Genomic DNA, 20,070 nt, shown 5'->3' with positions numbered 1-20,070 from the left:
CTGATGCGTCTGTATTAAGCAGAAGGTATATCTCAATGCAGATATTGTCTCCTGGCAACAGACTCAGGTCATGATTTCAGGAAGGTACTGAGTAGCTGCTTACTGCTGCCACTACCACCATCATTGACAACATAAGCTCAGCAACAGGATGACCTTCAACCTGTGGGTGATAGAAGGAAAAACCAACACTAATACCATCAAATAGGAGACAAGAAGGGGCAAGCCCAAGCTTCAAAGGGGCTGGATATTTGGGAAGCTTTCCAGTGCCCAGGTACTGCTGAAATGCCCACTGGCAAGCATATAAAGGAATTTTCTGCCCATAATCAGGAAGCAGTTCTGTCAAGGTTCTCAGCTGCCCTTATCTGCACAGAGCACAACCTGTCCTCAGCCTGGGCACAGTTCTGCCTGACTCCTCCAGCCTGCAGCATTGTCCTGCTGTCCTGACTGAGATGGACAAGTCCCTGCTCATGCTCCTGCTCCTGGGATCTCTACCTTTTGTGATCTTCCAAGGTGAGGGTGAGGCACTGCCCTACTGACACAGGGGGTGGGGAGAAAGATGTGAAGGTGTTTGGGCAGCATTCCTAGGATGCTTATCTGACCAGGTTAGATAATTGGCATGTGGGGATGGGAGGAGCATGGTGGCCCGAGTAGCACTAAAACAGTATATCCAACATGATTTCCTGGCAGGCAGGCTGCACCAGTTAACTTCAGTACCCAGCCACATCAACTTAGTGTAGGCCATTTGTCATTTTATCATCTTGGGCTATTAAAGTTCTTCAGTTATTAAATTACTCTACCTATGGTAGGCCAGAACCAATACAAGATTAGGAAAACTTCATGAAAATAAATGTTTCTCAAGCTAATGGAGAAATAGTTAAGTAGTCTAAATTAAATTGCTCTATTTTGCAACTTAGTTTCTCGAGAGAGCCAAAGTACTGAGATAAAAAATCTTTTGGAAGATGAATTATTTTTCTACCTATAATTACTTTCAAGAGTAAGAGCAACTTATAATAAAGTAAATCAGCTTGCAGATTTCAAGCTCACAGTTAATTTCAAAAACTTTTATTGGCATAAAAATGAAAAGTAAATAAATTGGCACCAAATATTCCACTTAAATGGATATACAGTGTGACAAAAAAAAAACTATTTTATCCCTCTTTGCTGTTTTTACCCCTTCTGCCCACTTTCCTGGGTGTTGGGGGGGGGACTCGCTGACAACAGTCACAAATCCAGCTACCTAGGAAAAAAATTAGTTAATATATGATCAAATTTTATTTTTACAGGATAAAGATCTCCTTCCGTAACTCTCACTAATCATATTCTCCTATGCATTTTCAGTGGGAAGGGCACTAATAGTTCCTTAAGGAAAAAAAATTTAAACTTCTTTTGAAGTTAATCTTGTAATCAGTGCTATGCAAGGGAGGGATACATAATGCTATAGAATGACATGAACCTTTAAAAAACTAATAGAATCCCTCCCCAAATCCAAACACTATCAAAATTTAAAATTTCAGTAACATAAAGCCTAAAATAAAACCTGTTATTGAATTTGGCTTTTTTAAATCTTTTCTCCCTGCTGCCATAAAGACCTGGCATATTATGCTGGCACTGCACAGGAGTAAACTACACTGTATACTTGATCTGAATCACGACACAACTCTGTGTACGTTGCTCACTTCTTGATACCCAGGAAACAGTGCTACACATATGAAGTATTGTTAGGGCTAACTATGCAAATTCCAAAATTAGAGTTATGTGTGTATAATGTTTCAATCCAATTTCTGTGATTTAGTCAATCCTGTGTTCATCCAAAAGTTATCTGGAATCATGCTGCCTCAACTTGAAGAGATCTGGCTTAATATGTATATAGGTATAACAGTCATTTTATTATATTTCTAAATAGATGACTTATAAAAATAAAATTAAGGCTTTGAAACAAAAAAAATTATCCCTATTAAGACATAGCAGAGAAAGTCTGAGAAACTCACAGCCCAAAGAGGGCAAGTAGAGCTGATTAAGAAGAGAGATGTAGTTCTAGGGAAGCAGAAAAACACTAACCATGAAAAGGATCTCATACAGGAAGGAAGGTAGTTACTAGTGATGATTACAGATAAGTTCATCTTTTGGGTACAAATAGACCATACTAATAAGTTACTAATAATACAGAAAGCTTGTGGAAAACACAGAGGAACTCTCAAATGTATCAGAAATGTTGCTGTAAATGTGAAGATACTACAAAATTCAATACCATCCAAGCCAATCATCAGAAAGAAACTTTGTTATAATTCGATATTTTTCCTGCCTTCCTTTCCAGGATCTCTCTCTCTCTCTCTCCCTCTCTCTCTCTCTCTCTGTCTCTCCCTCTCTCTGTGTCTCACGCGCACACACACACGCACACATGCAAATAGAGTGAGATCATGCACAGGATGTGCATATTGAATGTTAACCGTTGCTGAGGGCTTGAGGCAAGTTCACAGACAAAGCATCAGGCTCCTCACTCATTTTAGACCAGCTGAGCCATTGTCCCACTTCACCCTTCCAGGTTCTGTTCCTGAGTTACTTCAGGGGGGAGTTTAGAGGAGCCAGGAATCTAGACCCAACTGCCCCAACTCTCCTGACTCACCAGGGCAGAGTGAGTCAGCTCCCCAACCCTGCCTGAGGGTCCCACAGACTGAGTCTGACATTGAGCAGAGTCTCTGGGGTCTAACTTGGCTGTAGAGCAGTTTCTGAAAGCTGAGTAAGCAGGATGAATACTCCAGTGTCTCTCCTCTGGGGTCACTGTGTACTGCTTATGGGATGCAATTGGGTTTCTTGTGAATTTCTGTTGCTGGGGTCTTCCAGGAGTGACACCCTGCACACACACATGTTGTCCCTTTCTGTTTCTGGGGTTGGTGGGAAATCGTGCATAGTTGAGGAAATTGCCATGTGGAAGAGGCTACCCTTCAACTCATCGTCTTGCTTGGCCAAGGTAATTGGAAAGGGTTTGCAACTGGCCTCAGCTGGGCAATGAATCCATATTTTGGGCTGGCATACTCTGGTGTTTGTGTGCCTCTCACTGGGCCTCCACCTGCTCTCCGAACACTCAGTGCAGATGGAAGACACTGCCCAGAATAGGCTCACGAACAGGTCTGAATCACATAATGTTCTGTCTTCATCCTTTGAGAAATTTCATGTGGTTTTAATCTCTTCTAGCACAGTGATGTGCTCTGGATTGAATGATAGCTCTTCTAATAATGAGCCATGTGTGATTTCTGCTAATATTTCAATTTCATCAGATAAGGAGTTAAATGTCTCCTTTGTGGTTGTAATCTGCACTTTGTGTGTGTGTGAAAACTCTGATAAAAAGGCAAAAATGTCCAGATGTTAGGTGTGGAATACCCAAAAACAGGTGTCAACTCCTTCTCACTTTTATAGGTAACTTCTTGTCCCATGTGGCATAAGGTTATCTCACTTTCTACACCTCATTTCTTATCATCTTAGGTGGATATATAGCTTTCCAGCTTAAGATTAGAGTTCATGATTTCTAATTCATATTTTCAAAGCCATCAAAACGAAATTCTAGAAAATGTGCTAAATTGGATGTAAGAATAGAATTTATGATTATATCATCATAAAAGTTGTTAAATTCTAGTAAAAGTTGTTCTTTTAGTAGTCAGCCAAAAGCATTAACAAAATACAAAACCATAGATGAGTTTGGATGCTCTTTTCTATGCCAACACATATTTCAGAAAAGACCATCTCTCTTCTGAAAAATTTTCTAGAATGATAAGTAAAACTAAAGCTACTCATATCCTCTCAGAATCCAAAGCACTACTGATTCTAACAACTTATGGGCCAGCGCCGCGGCTCACTAGGCTAATCCTCCGCCTTGCGGCGCCAGCACACCGGGTTCTAGTCCAGGTCGGGGCGCCGGATTCTGTTCTGGTTGCCCCTCTTCCAGGCCAGCTCTCTGCTGTGGCCAGGGAGTGCAGTGGAGGATGACCCAAGTGCTTGGGCCCTGCACCCCATGGGAGACCAGGAGAAGCACCTGGCTCCTGCCATCAAATCAGCGTGGTGCGCCGGCCACAGCGTGCCAGCCACGGCGGCCATTGGTGGGTGAACCAATGGCAAAGGAAGACCTTTCTCTCTGTCTCTCTCTCTCTCTCACTGTCCACTCTGCCTGTCAAAAAAAAAAAAGCTTATATGCTTAATGATTAAAAGAAACTTATAGAACACCTAATTTATTGGTGTCAATGAAAATTCTAAATAAATGACTACTTAATTTCACAGATTTCAAAATATGTATTATGACAAATGAGGGATTTGTCTTGGATTGCAACTAGGGTTAAACAACATATTTCAATCAATTGATACTAGTATCCTAAAAATGATATATGTCATAATTTCAATACATGAAAAATATCATTTTGAAAATTTAAAAATCTATTTCAAAAAAATAGCTATGAAAGTGAAACTGAGCAAACTGGAAATTAAAATAATAGTCTCAATTTGGGAAAGATTTTGCCTCTACTGTTTCCCAAAAAATTCCCTCAGCAAACTTTAGATTTTGAAAATTTGAGATCCATTACATTAGACTTGGGCACTCGGACTTACCTCCAATGGTGGAATTAGAAATGTGCCAGGGGATTTCAACTCAGTCTTATCAAGGAGGCAGGTACCAATGCCAGCGCACTTGGTAAAGTATAAGTACACAACCAATCAAAAAAGATAGGGTAAGTGTCGAAGAGATTTTACAAACAAGACCAGTGTAAGTAAATAATGAAGGATTGAATTAAAAGGGAGAGAATGATCCTGCGGGGGAGGCAGGACATACAGCAGACTCATAGAATGGCAAATGCCCGAAACAGCACTCCGGCCTCAGAATCAACCCTTGGGGCATTCGGATCTGGCTAAAAGGCCCATGAGAGTCTCACAGGCATGGAAAGCCACGACATGGTGGCAAAAAACAATGTAAATGAAAGATCCTGGTGAACAAGACCCCAGCGGAAGGAACAGGCCATCAAGGAGGGAGGCGCCTTTCTCCAAAGGGAAGAAGGAACCTCCACTGTGATACGGCCTTGACTAAACAAGTTCAGAGTTGGTGAACTCAAGGGGCTTCCATAGCCTAGACAGCTCATGGCAAGAGCCTCGGGTGATTGCTGACGCCATAAATAAGAGTGCCAATTGTTAAATCAACAACGGGGGTCACTGAGTACAGGCTCCCCACATAGGATCTCTGTCCTTAATGTGTTCTACTATGAAACTTATTAACAACACTACTAGTCGAACAATGCCCTATACCTTGTTCGGTTGTGTGAGTGCAGCCTGTTGAAATCCTTGCTTAGTGTATACTAAGTTGATCTTCAGTATATGAAAGTAATTGAAAATGAAACTCGATGAAGGGCGGGATGGGAGAGGGAGTGGGAGAGGGGAGGGCCACGGGAGGGAGTGAGGTGGGGGGGAGCCACAACAATACAAAAGTTGCACTTTGTAAATTTACATTTATTAAATAATAAAAAAAGAAATTCTCTATTGAGAAAAGACCAAAATGTTTCACCTTCAAACCACCAGTAAGACCCAAACGCAATTGGCTTCTGCAGCAATATCTACATGGAAATGGTACAGAACAGCTACAGAGGAATTGAGCACCAGGAGCATGAGGGCAGCCTTGAAACACACCCCCTACTTCTACATCCCCAGGTATCACACAGAGAATACACTTTAGCCAGGAAACTGGGATTTTCTCATGAGCATTTATGCTGCTTCCTTTCATTCTTCGTTGCAAGTCGCCTAGCAATGTCTGTGATTGTATTCTCACATAGGAATGTCTTTAGTCGCCAATCATCGAATATGATCTGCTTCACAAAACAGCAGGACAATACTCAGGAAATGGTACATTAACTTTGGGATGAGAATAAAATTCTGCCTGCACTGCCAAAGGAGCTTATGGATTCTATTGTGTACTTGTATCCCCAAGCTTTACTATTTTCAGGGCAAATATCACAACATATTCTTCAATTCCAGAATTCTCCTCTCAAGAGGACAGTGTTAGAGATCAGACTGTTCACAATAGCAGCTGCACCTCCTTGACGTGTTGTGTCATTGTCTCAGTGGCAGGCCTAGATCCAAGAATGAACGTGCAGAGCTCCCTAGAAACATGGTCATTGGCTGCTCCTGGAATTCCATGTCTCAAGTTCTGCATCACTGCCCCAATTTCTGGAAGGCATATCTGACATTCCTATGGGATTAAAGATATCTCAAGATATAGTTTTGCTGGTAGCCTTCTGTCACAACATTATGGCTGAAAGCAGGCAGACAATTTATCTTGCAAAAGAATTAAACCTCACTCTTACTACAGGTTTGAATTCAATATCTCAACAAATGCCTTTGATTCATATTGTTTGCCATTTTACAGAGACTTCAGTGTGCATGTATCCACGTAACAGACATCTCCCAAATAATTTGTATAGTAGGATCGAGTATTTCCAAAGAAATTGTTTGGGTGATAGCCCTTTCAAAGTACCCTGATGGCAATTATTTCCCACCCTCAATTCAAATTTAACCTTTTCTCTAACGATTTCATTTTTGGGTCTAAAGAAATGTCAGATTTTGCTATATGAGTCTGCTAAACACAAAAGTGGCTTTTTTCCCTTTTGTTGCCCTGCGCCTACAGGGCACTTTGCTACCCATGCTAAGCTGCTTATAGCTACTCCTAACCAAATGCTTGCTGCACATGGCTCCTTGCCCAATCTAAAGTTATCCCTTCCAGATTTGACTGATTTTTCTGAACTCTCTATTTGACCATGTTGATTAATCACCCTCAGTTACTCCTCTTAGATCCTTTTTGACTCATTTTTCTTGGGGAGAAATTATCTAGACATCATTAATATGATGCAATAGTGATTTCTTCCTATTTTTGTGTTATTTATGTTGACATAGCAATTGTAGATATTCACAGTATACAATGTGATATTTCAAAGCATATTTATAATATGCAATGATTAAATCAAGGTGATTGGCATAGCCATTCAGTTAAACATTCATCATTTCTTTAATTTTTATTTGAAATGAAGAGTTACAGAAAGGCAGTGGCAGAGACAGTGAGAGAGGTCTTCTATCAGCTGGTTCACTCCCCAAATGGCCGCAACGGCCAGAGCTGCACCAATCCGAAGCCAGGAGCCAGGAGCTTCTTCCGGGTCTCCCACACAGGTGCAGGGACCCAAGAACTTGGGCCATCTTCTACTGTTTTCCCAGGCCATGGCAGAGAGCTGGATGGGAAGAGGAACAGCCGGGACTTGAACTGGCACCCACATGGGATTCCAGCACTGCAGGCAGCAGCTTTACCCGCTACACCACAGTGCTGACCCCTTATCATTTCTTTATATTGTGAACATAGAATCCTCTCCACTAGCTATTCTGAAATACGTAACTAACTGTTGTTCAACATAGTTATCCTAATATGCTGTAGAACAGTAGAAGTTAGGCCGGCGCCGTGGCTCACTAGGCTAATCCTCCGCCTTGCGGCGCTGGCACACTGGGTTCTAGTCCCGGTCGGGGCGCTGGATTCTGTCCCGGTTGCCCCTCTTCCAGGCCAGCTCTCTGCTATGGCCAGGGAGTGCAGTGGAGGATGGCCCAAGTGCTTGGGCCCTGCACCCCATGGGAGACCAGGAGAAGCACCTGGCTCCTGCCTTCAGATCAGCCGCGGCGGCCATTGTAGGGTGAACCAACGGCAAAGGAAGACCTTTCTCTCTGTCTCTCTCTCTCTCACTGTCCACTCTGCCTGTCAAAACAAACAAACAAACAAACAAACAAACAAAAAGAACAGTAGAAGTTACTCCTCCTCCATCCTACTGCACCCTTGTTCCATCGTCTCCATGTTGCTCTTTCTACTACCTTCTTTCCACTAGCTGCTATGCTGCACTTTTCTTGTATGAGATCAACTTTTCTAGCTTCCACAATCAAGTAAGAACATGCAGTATGGTTTTTTGTTTGTTTTTCTGTGCCTGGCTCATTTCATTTACAGTGTCCTGAAGGGTCATCCAGGAGTTGGAAATGACAGGATTTCATTATTTTCTGTGGTTGAATAATCCATTGTGCAATTCTATCACATTTTCTTTATCCATTAATATGTAATTGAACAGCTAAGTTGATTCCATATCATTGCTATACTTAATACTGGTGCAATAAAGAGTGGAGGGCAGATATCTGTTCTACACACTGAATCCTCCCCTTCACATATACACCCAGTGGTAGAATTGCTAGATTTATGGTAGTTCAACTTTTAGTTAATTAACTAACCACCATACTCTTTTACAAAATGGCTGTACTAATTTCTTTCTCACCAACAGTATAGGAAAGCATTGCTTTTTTCATGTCCTCATCAGCATTTTTTTCCTTTTGATATTTTTTGTAATTCTAACTATGGTGAAATTATATCTCATCGCAGCTTTTATTTGCATTTCCCTGATGATTAATTAAAGTAAACATAGGATATGATTTCAATTTTTAAAAATTTGTGAGATATATTTGTATCTTGGCATATGGTCTGTCCTGGAGAAAGTTCCATGTACTAAAAATAACAATGTGCATTCTGAAGTTACTATATAAAATGTTCTAAAAATGCCTTTTAGATTAATTTGATCTATAATATATAGTTAACCAATGATGTTTCTTTGTAGATTTCTGTCCATCAATGAAAGTAGGGTGTTGAATCACCAACTCTCATTGTATTGGAGTTATGTTTCCCCTTACAACTACATTTGGTGGTTCAGTGGTCAGTGCTTATATACTTAACGACATTGTATCCTCTTGCTTAACCGGTTTTTATCATAATATAATGACCTTATTTATCTTTTTTTTAAAGATTTATTTAATTATTTGAAAGAGTTACAGAGAGAGATGGAGAAACAGAGAGGTCTTTCATCTACTGATTCACTCCCCAGATGGCCTCAATGGCCAGTACTGGGACAGGCCAAAGCCAGGATCCTCTTCCAGGTCTCCCACATGGGTAGCAGGGGCCCAAGCACATGAGCCCTCCTCCACTACTTTTTATAGGCCATTATCAGGGAGTTGAATAAGAAGTGGAGAGATGGGACGTGAACTGGTGCCCATATGGGTGGCCAGCATCACAGGCCACAGCTTTAACCACTAAGCCATGATGTCAGCCCCCTTATTTGTCTTTTTTAGCAGTTTTTGACTTAAAATATGCTTATTGTGTCTAGCTCCTCCTGTTCACTTTTGATTTTTGGCTGTATGAAATATCTTTTCTTATTCCTTCATTCTCAGTCTATGTATTCACTGCTGAATTAACTTTTTTGAGGCAGCATATTGCATTGGTCTTGTTTTGTTATCTAGTCTATATTTTTCTAATACACTTAAATTTAATCCATTTAATAATGGATTAGCTATTACTGATAGGTAACAGCACCCTTCTCCACCTATTATCTGCTTCCTTATCCGTTTGTACACTGACACTTTTGTCCTCTTATTGTTCATCTTTGATACTTGGTGATGGAGTATGAAAATTATTATAGAAGCCGGCGCTGCGGCTCAATAGGCTAATCCTCCGCCGGCGGTGCCAGCACACCAGGTTTTGTCCTGGTTGGGGCACCGATTCTGTCCCGGTTGCCCCTCTTCCAGGCCAGCCCTCTGCTATGGCCCAGGAGTGCAGTGGAGGATGGCCCAGGTCCCTGGGTCCTGCACCCCATGGGAGACCAGGATAAGTATCTGGCTCCTGCCATCGGATCAGCGTGGTGCGCCAGCTGCGGCGCGCCAGCCGTGGCAGCCATTGGAGGGTGAACCAACGGCAAAGGAAGACCTTTCTCTCTGTCTCTTTTTCTCACTGTCCACTCTGCCTGTCAAAAAATAAAAAAATAAAAATAAAAAAATTATTGTAGATATGTCTGCATGCATTGTAGCCTCTGTATGTATTTTTTCTTCAATAAGAAATCAGTAAGAGAGGCAAGCATGTAATCTGCTGTTTCTGCTGCTTGTGACACTTGCATCCCAATTCACAGTGTTTATTTGAGTCCTGGCTGCTCTGCTGATCCAGCTCCCTACTAATGTAGCTGGGAAAGCAGTGGAAAATGGCCCATATACGAGGGTGCCTGATACCATCATTGGAATCCTGGACACAGTTCCAAGGTCCTAGTTACCCCCGGCCCAACCCTAGCCATGGTGATCATTTTGGGAGTGAACTAGCAGATGGAAAACTCTCTCCTCTGTCTTTCCCTGTCTGTCTCTCTGTCTGCCTATGTCTATCTCTGACTTTTCAAGTAAATAAACAAATAATTTTTAAAAAGGAATCAGTACAAAATTAAGTAAATGACAGAAAAAAAATCTTAGAGAAATATGAGTATATTAGAAAATAAGGAGAAGATAATGTGAAAATACGTTCCATAAACAGATTAGAGCAGATGGGACTGGAGCTGGTGCCCTATATGGGATGCTAGCGCCGTAGGCTGCAGCTTAACCTGCACCACAGCCCAGGCCTCACAAGTCTCATCTTCTTGCCTCTCTGTGCAGGTGACTAGTAGAAAAGAATTCAACCTCTTAGGCTAGATATAAACTGGAACAACACATAGCTTCTAAATGTACTAACTCACATAGAATTGAGATAATTCAATTGATCTTATTATCATCAACACAACTGTATAACAAAGTTTAACAATATATTTTGGCTAATGGATACAGATAACATATGGAGTTTGAAAGGAAAAAAATGCTACTGGATTAGCCAAGAGGCAGGGTCAAGGTTGGGATTAGTGACAGCCGCAGATGGAAACAACAGAAAAGACCACTGTATTATTTCTGTCCTTAGAGGCTTTAAAGAGACCCATAATGTGGGCACATAAAAAAGGGGTTTTTCTCTTATTAGGGAGATTACTGACGCCATAAACAAGAGTGTCAAATTGTTAAGTCAACAACAGGAGTCACTGTGTACTTACTCCTCATGTGGGATCTCTGTCCTTAATGTGTTGTCCAATGTGAAGTAATGCTATAACTAGTACTCAAACAGTATTTTACACTTTGTGTTTCTGTGTGGGTACAAACAGATGAAATCTTTACTTAATATATACTAAACCGATCTTCTGTATATAAAGATAATTGAAAATGAATCTTGATGTGAAGGGAATGGGAGAGGGAGCGGGAGATGGGAGGGGTGCAAGTGGGAGGGAAGTTATGGGGGGGATAGCCATTGTAATCCATAAACTGTACTTTAGAAATTTATATTTACTAAATAAAAGTTAAAAAAAAAAAAAGAAAATGAATCTTGATGTGAATGGAATGGGAGAGGGAGCGGGAGATGGGAGGGGTGCAAGTGGGAGGGAAATTATTGGGGGGAAGCCATTGTAATCCATAAACTGTACTTTAGAAATTTATATTTACTAAATAAAAAAATTAATTAATTAATTAATTAAAAAGTTTTCCTGCTTCAGAAGGAGAAATGGTGGTAGAGATTGATATTGGAATAGGCCCCTAAAATATGGTATCAAAACATGGCCCCCTTAAAGTCCCCAAAATTCCCATCTGGGGTGCCCTATGAAACCAGACTATGGGGTGCCATATGATATCACTGTATGATTATTAATAAACTACCAATATTAATAAGCCTGTGTGGGTTCTTGCCTAATATTCAGAGAAGAATTTTGAATACTGGCATAGATGAATGAGGTAGCATGATACATTTTTAAGCTTTTATTCAGTGAGAAAGATGCATAGGAGAGTGAGAGCCCGATCTAATAGAGAGAGGTAAATCTGGATTCATACCAAGTACCAGGAACCAGCCATGTAAGGAGCATCTAGGCCAGGAAGCACTGGGTGGGTGGCCCAAAGGCCACCTGCCCTGGAGGTGCAGGACCACAGCCAGCCCCGTACTGGCAAAAGCCCAAGGAAAGGAGAGGAGCAGGCACATCATGTCCCAGGCTTTTAATTCACTTCCAAAGGGGAGTGGTTAATTAATCTGATTGGCCAGTGGGTGAACAGGTGTGATCAGGTAGGGGCATGAGGTCACACAGGGGTGTGGTGAAGGTGTGGTCCTCCAGTCACAAACCTGATCAATTTTATTCTATATGTCTGCCTACAACAAGATGAGACCATGAATATCTTCCTACATTTGAAGAAATAGGGGGAGCAGAGCTGACAACTGGACAGTCAGGTCAACAGCCCCCCACACCTTCTATCTATCGACCTCTGGAGCCTCCATGTACCTTGTGTGTCCGGCTGGCAGCAGCAGGGACTGTGGCCCTCAGTATGTCCTCGTCGGCCTTGCTGCGGAGAGAGAGGGCACTGCCGCCCAGCCCATGTACGAGGGCTCCAGGAGGAGCCTGACAGGCCTGACCCGAGAGAGGAGGAGGACAAAGATGGAAAAGATGAAAGTAGGGAGGTTGGCAATGGGGGTCTCTTCCTTACAAAGGGAGCTGTTTACAATTGCACAAGGAATTGAAAGGACACCTTTCTCTATAAGAAGAAAACAGATGAACTCAGAGATCTACACAAAACTGCTTTACAACAGACCAGTCACAGTGTCCTCATCAGAGGGGAATGTGGGGCAATTCGGAGGCTTTGCACTTGAAAAAGGACACATTCAGTAGAGAAGAAGGAAGAAATGCTGAAAAACTTCAGAAATGCCATATGAAACAGCATCTGTGAGGGTCCTGATTGGGAAAGATCCCGTGTGAACAGTGACCTAATGAAGAGGATCTTGACTTTCTTAATGCATCTGTTAAGGATGAAGTGGCAGCGGCAAAGAGATGACCACAGTTCTTTGTCTCATGAAGAATTATCACACAGACAAGGCAGAGAGAGCAAAGCAAGATTTACTCAAGTTGGAAACCTCCAGCCAGGGTGGCCAAGAGAAGGGTCCAAGATAGGCATTTTAAATATCCTTACAAAGATTTCAGTAAAAATTATGAAGCTAAAAAAAGAAAGAGACCTTTGTAGAGATAACTTTAAATTAGCTTCCTGTTCTCTTAGAGTACATTTCAAATATGAGCTAGAGCTGAAAGGTAATAAAATATACATGATAACAATCTTAAAATAATATTTTAGTTTTAATTTACCATAGTTTATGCTCCTGATGATATTTGAAGAGAAGGATAGGGAGTTGACAATCTTTAATGACATTTGACTGAAACAAACTTTCCAAAATTGTATATGTGTGTATTCATATATATATATATATGTACATATATATTCGTTTATTTAGTTTAATGGCAGAAACACAAAGAGAGATTGAAAGACACAAACAGATTTGTCCTCTGTTTGAAGGTTCATTGCCCAAGCGCTCCTAACAGCCAGAGATTGGTCAGGCCAGACCCAAAAGCCTGGAAAGCCATCCAAGTCTTCCAAATGGGTGACAAGAACTCAACTCTATGAACCATTAATGCCACCTCTTGGGGTGGCATTAGCAGGAAGCTGGACCCATAAAAGATATGAAGTGGCTGAGGGTCAAAAAATAAAGGCCAATCCTAGATAGTTTTTTTAGAGCATGAAGAACACCAGAACTTGATTACCATGGTGGAGGTAGCAAAGCTCAGTCAGTGGTCAGTAAGAGGGAACACTGGCAGTGAGCCCCAAGGTTCATCTAGTGCCACTGGGGATAGAATCACCATCTTGTTTCTACCACCAATGAAATCTGACCTCCACCAAAACACTATTTTAACTGGCTGTGCTTGGAAACAAGCATTGATCCTAGTGGTTAAGACACCAGGATCCTTCACTGAAGCAATGGGTTCCAGACCACACTCTCCTCTGACTTCAACTTGCTGTCAATGCAGACCCTGGAAAGTATCAGTGGTGACTCAAATGACTGGCTTCCTGCCATCCATGACTGTGACCTGGATTGAGTTCCCCTGTGCTGACTCTAGCTTGGTTCATACCTGGTCATTGCTGATATTTGGGGAGTGAACAACAGATGGAAATCTCTCTCTCTCTCTCTCTCTCTCTCTATATATATATATATATATAATATATAATAATATATGCCCCAAGAGGTGGCATTTATTATATATATATATATAGAGAGAGAGAGAGAGAGAGATAAATAAAAAATAAATAAAAAATATAAATAATAAATAAAAAAATAAATAAATAAATAAATAAAAATAAATATATTATAAATTATATATTATAAATCTCTATATATAGAGAGAGAGAGATTTATAATATATAATTTATAATATATTTATTTTTATTTTTATATATTTATATTTAAATTAAATTGGCAAACAAAAAAGCTGTCTGCACCTTAATGTTTATTGCAGCTCAATTCACAATAGCTAAGACCTGGAACCAACCTAAATGCCCATCAACGGTAGACTGGATAAAGAAATTATGGGATAGGTACTCTTTAGAATACTATACCGCAGTAAGAAACAACGAAATCCAGTCATTTGCAACAAAATGGAGGAATCTGGAACACATCATGCTGAGTGAAATAAGCCAGTCCCAAAGGGACAAATACCATATGTTCTCCCTGATCGGTGACAACTGACTGAACACCAAAAAGGAAACCTGTTGAAGTGAAATGGACACTATGGGAAATGGTGACTTGATCAGCATAGCCCTGACTGTTAATGAACAACTTAATACATTATCCCTCTTAGTAGTTTTTTTGTCTGTTCTACTTAATACTACTGGTTTAATTCTGTAATTATCACACAGTTATTCTTAAGTGTTGAAATTTAACTGAAATGTGATCCCTGTTAAACATAAGAGTGGGAATAAGAGAGGGAAGAGATGTATAATTTGGGACATGCTCAAGCTGACTTGCCCCAAATGGTAGAGTTAAAAACATACCAGGGGATTCCAATTCAATCCCATCAAGGTGGCATGTACCAATGCCATCTCACTAGTCCAAGTGATCAATTTCAGTTCACAATTGATCATAATGAAAGGACTAAGAGTCAAAGGGAGCACATAAACAAGTCTAGTACCTGCTAACACTAACCGATGGAATAAATAAAGGGGAGAGTGATCCAACATGGGAAGTGAGATACTCAGCAGACTCATAGAATGGCAGATGTCCTAAATAGCACTCTGGCCTCAGAATCAGCCCTAAAGGCATTCGGAGCTGGCTGAAAAGCCCATGAGAGTATTTCAGGCATGGAAAGCCAAGACACTCTGGAAAAAGATCTCTGCGAGTGAGATCCCAGTGGAAAGAACAGGTCTTCAAAGAAGGAGGTACCTTTCTCTGAAGGGAGGAGAGAACCTCCACTTTGACTATGACCTTGTCTAAACAAGATAAGAGTCGGAGAACTCAGAGGGCTTCCATAGCCTTGGAAACTCATGACTGGAGCATAGGGAGACTACTGATGCCATAGACAGGAGTGTCAATTGGTAAAGTCAACAACAGGAGTCACTGTGCACTTACTCCTCATGTAGGATCTCTATCCTTAATGTGCTGTGTATTGAGATTTAATGCTATAACGAGTACTCAAACAATATATTTCACTTTGTGTTTCTATGTGGGTGCAAACTGTTGAAATCTTTACTTAATGTATACTAAACTGATCCTCTGTAAATAAAAAAAAAAAAAAAAGAAATTATCAACTCCCAACTTGACTCTCACTGGGATTAAACATGACAATAGGTCTGATCTGATCATCATCATTTAAAAAAAATCATCTATTATTTTTCACTTTATGTTTCTGTGTGGGAGCAAACTGTTGAAATCCTTACTTAATGTATACTAAGCTGATCTTCTGTATATTAAGATAATCGAAAATGAATCTTGATGTGAATGGAAGGGGAGAGGGAGTGGGAAAGGGGAGGGTAGTGGGTGGGAGGGACGGTATGTGGGGGAAGCCATTGTAATCCATAAATCGTACTTTGGAAATTTATATTCATTAAATAAAAGTTAAAAAATTTATATTCATTAAATAAAAGTTAAAATATATATATATATATTTATTTTTCATTTTTATATATTTATATTATATATAAAATATATAAATTTTATATATTTATATTTATATTAATTTATAATATAATGTATGTATTATAATATAATGTATATATTATATATAATATGTATATATAATATATAATGTAAAAAAAGTTTTAATTGACCATCTTCAAGAGAAGATGTTTGGCTCTGCTTATGTATACAGATAGCTGTTGAATATAATGTTGGATCTGTAGTGCTCTCCAGCTGCATTACCTATGATCAATTTCTTCTAAGGTTATGGAGAAAATTGCTATTTAAATTTGAGAGGCTGAGACTTACCATCCCTGGTTCACAACCCCCATGCAAAGCCAACAATTACCAGGGCTTGGAAAGGTATAAGACAAGGGGCAGGAAACATTATTAGCTTCCCACATGCTTGGAATGAAGCCATCTACTTGAGGCATCACCAACTGTCTCCCAGGGTACATATTGATAGGAAGCTAGAATCAAGTATAGAACCATGACTCAAACTCTGGCAATCTGATATGGAAAACAGGCATCCTAATCATATCTTCATCACTAACTTAAATTCCCTCTCCCAGCAGAGATAGTCACTTTTAAATAGGGAGAACTTCATATCTCTTAGATGTCTAGCACCACCTGTGTCACCGTTGCAGGCACTCAATGAATGTGCTGTCCTTAAAAAATTTGTTGGTTGCAGGACTATCCTTAGATTTCCACCAGTTTTGGAAATCTACCACAGAGAAAACAGGGAAGAAAATAGAGAACAACAAGTTGTGGAAGAGGGAACGTCACATTAATATTGATGATTGGCTAAGATTAGGTATCTGGTATCTGCCCCTCCTGACTGTGGTCAACTCTCATGCTTACTGTTTTCTCACAGTCCTGCTTCAAGAATTTGCCAATAAACAATGAAAAAAACACTGCAGACAGGTCTCCTTCTTTTCTGCATAGAAATTGATAATCCTTAGATTTCATGGTGTTGACTTTATCAACTTACACTGAGCCTTGAACTTAAGCAGCTCTTGTCTTTTTGCTGTTCTCTTAGGTTCTGTACATATCGATGATAAGAATGATCTGAGGGATTATGTCCAGTTTAATTGAAGGCTTCATCCCTGGCCATCTGGCTTTGCCTACCTGTAATCTTGAGTTATGCCCTACTCCTTGAACTCTACTGGAGACAAGCTCTGACTTCCAGCCTTCCACTCCCTAAACATGTGGTTTATCTGTGAGCTCGAGATGCAGAGACTCCAAGGACTACTCCCAATAAAAAGCCTAGCCACTTCTGCCTGTTTAAACACCCATCTCTGTGCCCTATGTTTAATATGTTTCTCATTGAAGTAGACAAGAAATTGTAGGATAAATGACACAAAAGGTAGAACTGTGTGGAGAAAGTCCGTGTCACTGCCTACCAATCAGTTGCTCCTTTGCCTAATGGATGGGGAGTGGAATTAGATCATCTCCATACTTCTTCCTGCTCCATCTATGACTCTAGATGCATCAATGCCTGTAATAAATCTCTATGGGCAAAACATGATCGTCATTTCCAGGCCATCAGGTGATCTCTGCGCTCATTGGGATGAAACAGTTATGTCTCCCTTGCTCAACACAGTCTTTTCTTCCTACAGCCTTTGCTCTCCAGTGTAGACTCTGTACCAACTACTATCTAGGAGTTTGTGTATCTACAGAGGCAACATGTATTGCTGAGAATGGTGCCGTCTGCAGAGGTTATAGACTGTCTTCTAAAAACAATAGTAAGTGTCTCAAGGGCTCAGAGGTTTTGGTGGAGAATTGTGTGTGTATTTCATTATCATCCAGGGCTCAAATATCTTCCAAGGCATCATATTTAGATGCAGGGATTGTGTGGATAGTAAATAAGGTTCTGAGCCTGAAGATGAGGTCATCCTGACAGCAATATTCCCAAACTGTGCCCAGGTAGAAGGGGACTGGTGGGACCTGTGGTCACTCACTGTTCTGTGAGCCCATCATGAGTGTCCCAAAAGCCCTAACTCCACAATTCATCAGGGTCTAAAGGCTGCTATAGCTTACTATCCTTAAATATGCTATTTTTCCCATTATCCTTGTGGTCTCTGTTCTATTTGTCTATTGCTTATCAATATTCTGTCTCAGTTGAAAGTCCCCTGCCCAGGCAAGCTCTGAGCCTCCAGCATGTCCACATGCATCTCTCCACTGTTCACACTACATCGACACTATAGCATCTCATAACATCTATTCCAGTGTTTACTAATGGCCTGTCTACAATTCTAGGTTCATGAGGACAGGAACTTGGTATTGCTCACCACTCCCTTGCTCCCTACTGCAAACCCAGAACATCAGATTTTCACAAAGGCTTTGGACCTGTCTAGTTGAGAGGGAACCTTCAGGGCACTGTCCACATCTAGAACCACATTTCATCCGACATATGTCATTGTCTAGCATCAGAGAATCAGAGAGAAGGAGTTATACCAACGCTGCTTCCAAGGGTACTGGAAATGAGCTAAATACCACATGGGATTTAGCTTGTACAGAAAAGGTCTCCTGTGCTTTGAATAGATTTAGGGCTTTTATTATGTCTCAGACTGATTTTTTTTTCTGTTATCTTCCACAGTGTCTTTCCCATCTCTTGGATATAATGTTTGTGCACATGATTGTAACCCCTTCTACACATCTTGGAGTGATTCTGGAAGTCTGCTATTCTGCTGTAGTAATCGTGATATGTGCAATGATGTTCCTGAGCCAGTCGATCAATATATAGCAGCAGTACCTTTCTTCCCTTCTAATTAGTTTATCACTGGTTCTTCCTAGGTTTAATTTTCACCATGGACTAGCAGTTTCTCCAGGCACTTAATACCCTGGAGCAAAGGACCCTGAGTAAGACACAGTCTTCATCTTTAAACAGATTCACTGTCAGCACAGTCACATCCGCCTTATCATTTTCTCCTAATAAATGTTAATTTGTCTGACTCTTTATTTCAATGGAGTTTAATGACCTAGAAGAATGGTGGTGGTGTTCACAATATTAAAATATCCTAGAATGTCAATGAGGTGTGGAACAATTCTAACCAATTCTCTCTGTCTACCTCACAAATATATTTAATAAAATTAAATAGAGGGCAGTGGGATTCAGATGGCAGAGTAGAGAGGAAGCCTGCTGCTCTGCTCTAGGAGAAGATAATTTTTAAAAAATGGAAAGAGCGCAGTCTCAGGAAAGAGGGAGAAAACAGCGAGGAAACTACACAATGTGGAGGGGCACAGTGGACCTACGTAGAGGGCAAGGATGTGCACAACTAGGACCCTAGCAGCTGAGAGCCTCCACACCAGCATTAAAGAGTGAGATGGGATCATACTGTAGCAGCCCAAGCCACTGGCAAAAAGCTGCAGGAAGAGCCTAGAGGGAATCTGGCTTGGAGTCCTCAGGGAGAGTGTAACCTGCCAAATTAGAGGAGAAAAAACAAAGTTGGGGGGCATGTTTCTCTCTCCCTGATCACCCTGCAACCACTTTCTGTAACAAGCTGATAGAGAACAGGCACTATTTAGAACATACATAACAGCTGTGCCAGCCCATGTCCACACCCAGCAACCAGCCAAGTAGAGACTCCTGAGTCTGGTCGGGAGAACAGAAAGGGGGCTGGGTGCTCAAGACTGTGGGAGGCTTGTGTGCCGGGACTGTGAAAACACTGAGGCTGCGTGGGAGGACTCGGGGTGTGGCTGGGATTTTGGGGCGTCACTGTGGGGATCCACATGATCAGAGCTCACTGGTCACCTGGCAAAGGACATTGCTGGGAAATTTGAGTTTACACTGAGGACCACACAGATCATTTGTATGATCCTGTGGCAGAGTGGGCTAATAATTTACCCACTGGAGCTAGCACCCAGGCACTGGTCTCCTTTGAAGAGAGGAGCTCAGCCGAGTCTATGCCAACAGACAAGACCAGACCTCCCCCCTTATTAAAAAAATAAAAGAGGAGATTTGGCCAGCGCCGCGGCTCACTAGGCTAATCCTCCGCCTAGCGGCGCCGGCACACCAGGTTCTAGTCCCGGTCAGGGCGCCGGATTCTGTCCCGGTTGCCCCTCTTCCAGGCCAGCTCTCTGCTGTGGCCCGGGAGTGCAGTGCAGGATGGCCCAGGTGCTTGGGCCCTGCACCTGCATGGGAGACCAGGATAAGCACCTGGCTCCTGCCA

General features: G+C 41.3%; 1 long non-coding RNA gene across 1 annotated transcript; it reads left to right on the top strand.

Moving 5' to 3' along the window:
* The first annotated feature begins 320 nt into the window (after positions 1-320).
* Positions 321-18,852, top strand: LOC138846644 (uncharacterized). The gene is made up of 3 exons (XR_011384174.1): positions 321-510; positions 17,518-17,643; positions 18,498-18,852. It is a non-coding gene; the product is annotated as an uncharacterized lncRNA (long non-coding RNA).
* Positions 18,853-20,070: the final 1,218 nt, after the last annotated feature.

The sequence above is a fragment of the Oryctolagus cuniculus genome, chromosome 1 (assembly GCF_964237555.1).
Source record: "Oryctolagus cuniculus chromosome 1, mOryCun1.1, whole genome shotgun sequence".
Lineage (NCBI taxonomy): Eukaryota > Metazoa > Chordata > Mammalia > Lagomorpha > Leporidae > Oryctolagus > Oryctolagus cuniculus.
The sequence above is the reverse complement of the archived record's forward strand: the minus strand, read 5'-3'. Positions and strand labels throughout refer to the sequence as shown.